The sequence below is a fragment of the Fundulus heteroclitus genome, chromosome 7 (assembly GCF_011125445.2).
Source record: "Fundulus heteroclitus isolate FHET01 chromosome 7, MU-UCD_Fhet_4.1, whole genome shotgun sequence".
Classification (NCBI taxonomy): domain Eukaryota; kingdom Metazoa; phylum Chordata; class Actinopteri; order Cyprinodontiformes; family Fundulidae; genus Fundulus; species Fundulus heteroclitus.
In genome coordinates, this window is record NC_046367.1 from 2,406,600 (window position 1) to 2,416,952 (window position 10,353).

The following is a 10,353-nucleotide window of genomic DNA, read 5'->3' on the forward strand; positions in this document are numbered from 1 at the left end:
TTACTTCCCATGTCTAAGGAATGACACTAAAATTTGGATCTCTTGACATAACAAGTGCCTTTTTAAAATAAAGTATAATAATTAAAGGCTACCATTTTGTTGAATATTCTTGTATTTCACTTTTACTTGTCCCCATGTTCTAGTGGGTCCCGTGGAGGCTCTGATATAAAAGAACAAATAATATCAAATTATTAAAGTGCAAAAATTCATGCTGTAGAATGTGATAGAAACATCTACCAAGGACAGCATTTAAGCATTAATTTGTCTGCTACTTTTTGCATGCCCTCTCTCCTGGCTTTAACAGATTTTGAGGTGTTTTAATTAATGACTCAAATTCGGCATAATCTTCCAAGCTCTTGTTCTGCTTGGGAGAAAAACTGTGCGCGCTCTTTGGCCATGCTGAACAGCCAATAGCAGCGTTGCTGATCATTGTTTCTACTATCGATACATTTCCCCTTTTAAACAAACGCATGAACGCGCAGTTGTCTCAGATAACTCAATCCAGCCATACTAATCGTAAACAACAGGTGTGTTTGAAGAACCCAATTAGCCGGATCATGATTAGCCGGATGAAGTCATCTTGGATGTGTCATTTGATCTCGGATGTTTTAAGCAACGTACGAAGAACGGACCCCAGGCCTAAACTCTATGAATATGGATAGAAACAGCAAGCAAAAATATTCAAAGAAATTATTGTTGTTGGTGTGAAAGCTCAGAATTAGATGTATGTACAATTTTTATTAATTTATATGTTTATGCATAATACCATGTCTATCTTTGTTTAAGAGGCAAAAAAAATATATCGGCATTAAAACAGGTATTTATTTACACATTTGTTTACACACTGTGTAAACATAAGGGCGTCATGATTAGTCATATAGCCATTGTAGTCCAGAGTTTAACATTTGGCACCAGGATGTTTTCATTCCAATTCTGAAAAGTGCTTGAAAAATAACAAAATAAAAATATTTTTTGTACAAGCATGTATTTTATTAGTGTCATTTATTGCAAAATTGCATATTGAAATGCCCAAACAGGCTATTACACTTTCAGAAATAAAAGGATAAAATATGCGATTAATTTGTGATTAATCTCGAGTTAACTATCGACATTATGTGATTAATCGTGATTAAAATTTTTAATCGTTTGACAGCACTAGTAATTTAATAAGTGAATTTGTTGAGGTTTATGAAGCATTATTATATTGCATGTAGCTAAATTCATAACGTTTTAAGTGTTTTATTTTGAGTTTGTATGCCTTGTAACTTCATTGGCCACTTTGCAATTTATGCAAATGAGGTGAGCCTGGTGTTTACGGAAGCCAAAAGAGGTCGGGTCGCTGCAAGTGAGAATCGACAGAGCCACACGGTTTTTCAACCGTAGTTTGTTTTGTGGAGGTTATCAAAGATTTGACTGCTCATGTAAAGGATGACGCAAGAAACTGTGGAATAAATCTTTTTGTTTTACATCTTTACATCGGAGCGCTGTGGAAGTTTTCCTTTGGTTTTTTCCTCCTCAAACACACAAGTGAAATCAGTGAAATTAACCTTGTGGCAGCACAATAGCGGTTACTCATTGCAAGTTAAAATGGTATCATGCGCATTTTATGTAAAGCAAATAATAAAATAAAATTATATGGGGTGGCTGTTTTTACCTACACAAAATTCCAAGCCTCTACAATAACTATGCTCTTCTCTCGAAAAAAAAAACACACCTGCACCGCGGGCTTTAGAAGAAAAACAAAAACGCTGCAGAGCGGAGTCAGGATGCAGCGGCTCAATCAGAAAAGCAGTGAAATACACTTGAGTCACTATTTGTCCTACTATACTTCGTATTTTTTTCATAATCATTTTTCATTTTCTCCCGTTCTAATCCAATGACTCGGGTCGCGGTGAGGCGGTGCTGATCTCCGCAATTGGAAGCCTTCAGTTCGTATTGATGATCAAATTATTATTTTACAGCACAGTAGTTATTTGTAAAAAAAAAAAACAAAACAAAAAAAACGTTTATACAATACTTTTATTTGTTAAACAAATGCTTGGGCCTGTAAAAAGGTTTTGTTTTTTGGTTTCAATGTACCATGGAGTATTTCAATGCATAATAATTGTAAAAAAAAATAAAGGTTACTACTTCACAGATTTCCCCTATCACGGGTTCTTTTTGGAACGTGTATATTATGTACACGTTCCAAATACACGTGTATATATGTGTACATGTACAAATGTGTTTGTTTATATAGCAATAAAAAATTAATGACTGGCTGTGTTGTGAAACATACATACATAATGTCAGAATATTATATTACTTTTAACCCCACTAAGATTATTTAAACGCACTGGACCATTTGTTATAATAGCTATAGTTGTAAAGTTTTAAGCAAAAAAAATTAGAAAATTAGTTCAACATTAAACGAGTTGTAGTTGATTAAAATTGATTCTTTGCCTGGTCAACACAATACACTGAGCTGAGCTGTCGACCACCCCAAGATGGCGCCCCTAAATCGAATCAGCGCCCATAGGCGAAAGCGGTCGATGCGGGGTCTACTCTTTATATATGTCTATGGGTAGAACTGTTCTGCAGAATCTTACCTTCGCCTTTTGCAGCTGGCCGTTTTTTAGGCGGGGCAAAATTTGTTTTTTTTCGTTGTTAGGATTTCAACGAGGTCAAGTGGAACGAGCTGTTTATCCCAGAACTGCATGGCACACTTAGATGGCACTGACCCAAAAGACTGGCACATATCTATCAGATACCACCCCGGAGGTGACACAGTTTCTCTGTTGATGTCACAGTTTGGATGTGTACCGCCCTTGTATGGGTGTGTACCTAGATACCTATATAATGTTTGTGTGATGAGCAATCGAGGCTTCTTGCCGATCAGGAGCCCAGCAGCGCTGGTGTGACTGTAACTGTTTCTCTGTCTTTAAGTAGATAAAATATAACTAAAAGTATACTTGTCTGTTTTATGCGTCCTACATTCAAGGTAATAAGTAAGTGGGGGTCGCCTGACTGGGTAAAACGAGCTGGGTCCACCGAGGGTGTTTCACCGTAGACGGGGCACGGTGAAAACAATAACATCGTGTTCCTGCCACTCCGACTACAAAAAGTCTCTTTTCTCATGGAGTTTACGGAATTACACACAGTTCTTCCCCTCTCCTATATTACCTGTGCATAATTTAAGGACTTTTATCGCCAAAGAGTCCTTAAGATCTAGCATCTATCAACAGAGAATGCCTTGTGACAACCAGTGGACAAACCCAATCACTACAGAGCACTTAAAGGAAATAGTTACAGAAGCACACATGATGACTAACCATTCTAGTCTCATTTCGCTTGAAAAGACCAGGTCCAGATTATTCCTCACGGTACAAACTCCCTCCTTTAAAGCTCCTCCGTGTGCTTTAGTCTGAATAAAAAATATAAATTGATTTATATCATTATTTCTTGTTCTGAAACAGGTTCTCTAGATGTCAGAACACAGAAGCTCACTTTGTTTTCATCCTACCATTTTCTAACATGTCTATCCCTGTTGGCGTGGTGAGGGGTTCTGGTGTCTATCTCCATCAGTTAATGGGCGAGAGGTGGGGTACACTGTGGACAGGTCTCTGGGCTCAGCTCTCAGGACAATCTGTCGCAGGGCTTTGTTTTTCTAATAAATCCACCTCTTTAAACACTATCAACCCTACTTATATATTAATATGGATATAAAAATGTTATTAACTCGAACATTAAATGATTTTCAGATAAATAATACAATTTTGAGAAACTGTTCATGCCCCCTTTCAGCTGTAGGTGATCATTAAACAACTAACAAATAAAACAGTAAAACACAGCAGACAGAGTCTACTCACCGTGTTGTTATTCGATACTATACACAACAGACGAGACATGTAAACTAATTCTGTATGTTTATTTCTTAGCTCCAACATAACCTTTCCGGTACCGAGCAACATTCAGAAGTGCTAGACTAGTCCAAAACCCTGCTGCATGCTGGGTATTGGAGTCTCACCGTCTCTTCTGTTCCTGCAAGCCAACTCTTCTCTGTGCTCCAGAAAATCATCCCTGTCTTACTTTTAGGAGGACAAAGAGTTAATTATATTCAAGAAAATTTTTTCGCAAAGCCTCCAGTGGTTGAAAGTCCTAGTAAATGTAAAGCGGTGCAGAGGTCTTGCCTTGGCTGTGACAGCCGAACACGGCACAGCCAGCCCTCACACAAACACTAAGCATTACATTCATAGACATAATATAAGAATAGACCCCGCATTGACTGTTGCGACGCAAGAATTACGGCCACCATCTTGGGGCGGTCGACCTGCTACCCTAACCTGCTGATTCAAGCTGAACACACTAATGATACCTCTGCACTGTGCGGCGTATTTTTTTTTTAAATTGACGGACTATTGACGTCAGGGCTCGAGGGATAACTTTTCACAAGATCAAAAGATATTGTTTATATTACAATGTGATTTTTCTAATATTAGATAGAGAGACACAGGTCTACACATCCAAGTTTTTGTGACTTAGTCTCTCCAAAATGGGGTACCGCGCGCAAGCTATTTTTAGAAACACAACGTCACGATGACGTCACATCACGTGGTACGCAGTGGGGCAAACTCCGGAAAGCCGCCGTTGTTTTGCTGTAAAAGAGACGTGCGTTAGCCTAGGTTTTACTCGGTAAACGACTGCTTTTTCCAAATCTAAGACCATGGTTTATAAACATTGTTGCTATGGAACGTGCAACAGCGACTCGAGTTACGCTGATCGGCCGCATATGAAGGATGTTTTCTTCAAGACTGCCAAGGAGAAATGTGTGCGCTGGGACCGGGGCGGTCGGCCTACACAACAGTTCAACCCGGAAAAAGTTACCAAATTCAAGTACATATGTAGCAAGCGTTTTGTCGGAGGAAAGGGCCCAACCGAAGAACATCCTGACCCAATTCCAGCGACATCAAGTCAAGGTAAGAGTATTTTGGTGGCCGACATGTTAATAAAGTAGCGCCTGCTACCATGACAGCATATAGGCTGTCATGGTAGCAGGCGCTAACATGATAGCCTGCTACCAGGCTTACTCAAAAACATTTCAAATGAGACAAACATTAAACATATACCCATTCCTGGACGGTGATTGCAAACAACAAAAAAAAAAAAAAAAACGGCCGACGCTGCCATGATCGCCGCGCAGGAAAAAAAAAAACAAAGCTTACCGTTCATCAACTCGGCCAGTTTTCCAGTCTTTTTAAGCTCTCGAACCTCAAGCCATCGTTTGAGCTGAAGGTTGGTGTGTTCTTCGACAGTGCGACCAGTAATCCGTGTGCCTGGGACATCGTCTTGGGAAAGTTTAACGGCTGTAAAGTCGGTCATATCGCTGTTTCTGTTGCGCTTGTAATAGCTGGGTTATCCGTGCTTTCTCTCCTGTATGCCCTACCTAAGCGGCAAAAGGGGCGTTGCTCTTGAGACGGTGACGTCACGTGCGCGGTACCGCATTGCATCTACTCCATGAAGGCATCAGAGCTTTAGACATTGGTGAATATATATATATATATATATATATATATATATATATATATATATATATATTGTTATGCAATGGCGCCATGATAAATAGTTGATCTCAGATTGGATCCTGAACAGTAAGGAAGAGGTGACAAAAGAATTCTGTCCTGCTGCAGACATGGCCGGAAGGACGGCCTCTATCCCTCTCTCTCTCCTCCTGAGGGCCCTTTTTCCCAGCAGGAGGTCAGCTGTGACCCCTCCTTAGAGATTAAAGTCACAGCACAGACACAGACTCTCTCTTTTCCTCAGCTTTCTTCTGCAGACTTCTTCAGCTCTACAGCTCTCTCTCAGAGCAGACAAAGAAGGCCAGACCATGAGGGCCTGGTCGGCCCTCAACGACACACAAGCCAGCAGCTGAGGGAGATTGCCTGGACCAGCCACGCTTGATCCAGGGTCTGCTAGATTCGACTGCCTGCTTCAGCAGAGGACCTGACTGAATCCGGATGATCAACACACAAAATACAGAGCTAAGTTGCTGTCTTAACCCCACGATCAGATGCACGGGCAAAGATCCTGCATGCGATCAGCTCTGTGTATTTTTCCTCAGCCTGTACAGGGAAACGAACCCCAATGGAGCTGAAGGCTGTATGCTGAGGAAAACCCCTGCTCAAACTGGACTGCATCCAAGCCAGAGACTGCCTGCAGTGCACCAGGCCTCCGACTTGACCATGTGGTGCCGCAGAGCCAAGCGCTAGCCCGCTAACGCTAGCCTGCCAAGAGGCAAACCAACGACTTCCCTGCTTCCAACTCTTCTTCCTGGAACGGCCAAAGTGGACAAACTCACACATGAGGCATCAACAGTTTGGGCAGCGAGATGAGGGTGAAGTTAAGAAGGTTTATTGGGAAATGTTTGTAAACCATTGTGTTTAGAACAAAAGGGCTAGCCAAACTGCTATTAGCCTTGCTAACATCCAGTTTTGGACATTTCAAAAAGGAGTTTGTTTTAAAGCATAAAGCGTAACTGTTCTGCTCCTCCATCCTCCGTTGGTGTTATGAGCCTTATTCCCGCATCAATATGGTATATTAATGCCGGTTTTCAAGGCAATTTGGGCAACTTTATGTTGTAACCTCTTAGCCACCGAGTTGCCACAGCGACCTCAGACGCCCGGAGGGAGAATCGCATTAACAAACTTGATCGTAAGGGTTTAAATGATTTTACAGGACAAACCGGTCCTCAGAATATTATTTTAACAAATAATGTTTTGTTTAACTTGGGCCTTGCATTGTGAATGTATTGAAATACATGGCAAATGTTTTTAGCTCCATCCCATGCTTTTGAAATCAGATCTGTAGTGAACAAGGATTCACTGAATTAATCTGATTATGATCAACCACTTTTGTTTGTCTTTTGTTTGTTTTGCATGTAAATAGTTCCTTGGCTTCGCTTCTTTTTATCTTCATTTTGCTTAGTAGTTTAGTTAAGTTTCACTAGCCTAGTAGAGAGGATTTATTAATTGAAATATTGTGCTAACTCAGGTAAACCGCATTATATAGTGATGTTCTCTGGATGTTCATTTTATTTCTGTTATTAAATTCTTGGACTTGAAAAGAAGTTGTCAAGCCTTTATTCTGTGTGCATGCAAGTTTTGCTGTTAAAAGACCGCTAGTGCTCGAATTCATCCCTTTTAAATGTTGTCTTGATATCAGCTTAAGAGCTGATCATCACCAGACAATACTTAACAGACAGAGGGTTATTTATGACCCTCTGTCACTTCTCTGATTTTCAAGATGGCTGCCAGGGTGCAGACACACAGTAAGGCAGGTCCTGTGTTTTTGCCAAAAAAAGACTTCAAAACCATCAAATTTCCTTGGATTGTGCCATCAACATATGTATTTTTCATCGCTATATGTTCTTACCTTTTCTGGAGTTTAACGGGCCCTCGGAAAATGGAAAACTCAACTCCATACCCAGTACAGAGGAATCAATACCTCTTGTTCACAAGATTTCTCAATTCTGGATATGCCAGGCTACCCTCAGGTAGACTTGATCATTCACTTACAACTAGATCATCCATGGGGGCGTTGGAACTTTTGTTAATGTTGCTTTTGGCTGGTGATATTGAAATGAATCCTGGACCGGCTCTGAGCACATGCCAGGTTGGATTACAGCTAGCGGGCCCAACCCCTGAGCTGGCCAGGCTGTGGTTACAGCTACCCTGGTTCCTACCTCAGCTGCCTGGGTTACAACTTCAGCTAATTGGGCCTCCACCACCTGGGCTGAGGCTGACCGGGCCTCCACCACCTGGGCTGCGGCTGGCCGGGCCTCTACCACCTGGGCTACAGCTAACCGGGCCTCCACCACCTGGGCTGCAGCTAACCGGGCCTCCACCACCTGTGCTACAGCTAACCGGGCCTCCACCACCTGGGCTACAGCTAACCGGGCCTCCACCACAAAAAAAGGGGAGAAATCCTGTTCTTAAAAAACATCGGACATCTAAGATTTTCCATACACTTAAGCCGGGCGTACACTGTACGAGTTTTTCAGTCGTGGTACTTATATACATCTCAAACTGTGCGACGGAACCGCAGGGTTTAAAAAGTTCACCGCTCACGATCTGTGCGGCGCGACGCTCGGACGAGACCGGACTGCTCACACTGTACGTCATGTCCCATCTGGGACCGCTCGCTGTGGTGGCAGAGGCAGGCGAGCGACGGTGGGTGACAGGGACCCAGAGCAGGGGTTCGAGCCCAGCTCTGGCGAGGCCCGCAGGAGGCACCGGGCGTCGGGGGAACGGAGGGGAGAGAGAGGAGAGACGAGACGCATCGGCGGCCGCGCGGCATGGCAGGTCGCCTGGCCCGCACCCACCCCCCAGCAAGCGGAGGAGTGCCGAAACAGGCGGCCAGCGCGTTGCGCAGACCGCGGAGGAGTGCCGAAACAGGCGGACCGCGGAGGAGTGCCGAAACGCGCGGACCGCGGAGGAGTGCCGAAACAGGCGGCCAGCGCGTTGCGCGGACCGCGGAGGAATGCCGAAACAGGCGGCCAGCGCGTTGCGCGTACCGGACGGCTCGCCCTCTCCAACACCGGCCGGAGGTTGCTTCAGGGACGCCCGCTCCCCTCCCTCCGCTGGCGGGGACGGAGAGGAGGGGAGGGCGCCCCCTCGTAGCTCTGCTTGAACAGCAGGATGCGCTCACAAAAACCTCACGACAGCCGACTGAATTTCAAACATGTTTGATTTTCACGATCGTCCGATTCCTGATCGGGAGGTAGTCATGAGAAGCCAATCCCCCCTCCTCCCCCCCTCTACGATCAAGCTGAAATTCGGCCCGATTCAAAAAATGCTCGCACGACTGAAGAATCGGCCCGAAAAGGGGAAAAACTCGTACAGTGTACGCCCGGCTTTAATCAGGCAAAAACAATCTGGGATCCACGAGCCAAACCAAAAGGCTTGTTAGGCGGACACTTGAATACACAGAGTATGGCATCTATATATACATATGTATGTGTGTGTATATATATATATTAGGGCTGGGCAACGATTAAAATATTTAATCACGATTAATCGCCCTGATTAATCGCGATTAATCGCGATTAATCGCATTGTATTTACAAACTCCAAGAATGAATTCAAAAGTAGTGTAAAGAGCACTTTTATTTTAATGTTCTGCTGCCATATGAACAAAAGTGTTGTAACATTTGTAGCACTTATCAGTAACACATATTTAGTGTAAAGCTCAACTTAAACATGTAAAACAAAAAATAGCAATAATAATAAATTAAAGCTTATTGCCACTGACAGGGAATTCTCTTTATGAGGAAAAAATCTACCAAAAACAGGCAATTTCTGAGGTAACAGCAGGGAGCAGCATTACCATTTTATGTTCAATACCAAAGTTTAACTTGGCAGTGGTTACAACTAACTTGTTTCTGTCATATTCGATGCTGGAAGAACTTTAAACTGAAATGCTTGCTAACTCGATATGCTTGCGTTGCTTGCGTTTATTTGACGTTGACACGCAGTTTTTTGTTGTTGCTTTCTCGCGTGCATATAGTGAATGGCAGGGAAAAACAGGCAAAAACACATGGATACTTTGAAACGAGAAGCGACTTCACAGACGGCGTCGATGCAGACTCCGCTCCGCTCCGCACAAAACTTGTTCCGTTTGCCAACTCACCGCCTCGCCTAAGCAAATTCCTGCGGGAAACACCGCCTTCCGCATGTCGGCTTAGTTTTTTTCCGGCCAGCACCTTTCTTCTTCTGAATCCGAGGTTTGGCTGACAGCGAGGTTATTGCCGCATTATCGCCACCTACTGTTCTGATTCAAACCCCTACACCGCAGCAACAGACCTTCACAAAATAAAAGCATGTGAGCAACATGCGTTAATGCGCGTTAAAGAAAATATCGCCGTTAATAGTCTAATGAGTTAACGCGAAATTAACGCGTTAACTTGCCCAGCCCTAATATATATATATATACACAGGGGTTGGACAATGAAACTGAAACACCTGGTTTTAGACCACAATAACTTATTAGTATGGTGTAGGGCCTCCTTTTGCGGCCAATACAGCGTCAATTCGTCTTGAGAATGACATATACAAGTCCTGCACAGTGGTCAGAGGGATTTTAAGCCATTCTTCTTGCAGGATAGTGGCCAGGTCACGACGTGATGCTGGTGGAGGAAAATGTTTCCTGACTCGCTCCTCCAAAACACCCCAAAGTGTCTCAATAATATTTAGATCTGGTGACTGTGCAGGCCATGGGAGATGTTCAACTTCACTTTCATGTTCATCAAACCAATCTTTCACCAGTCTTGCTGTGTGTATTCGTGCATTGTCATCCTGATACAAGGCACCTCCTTCAGGA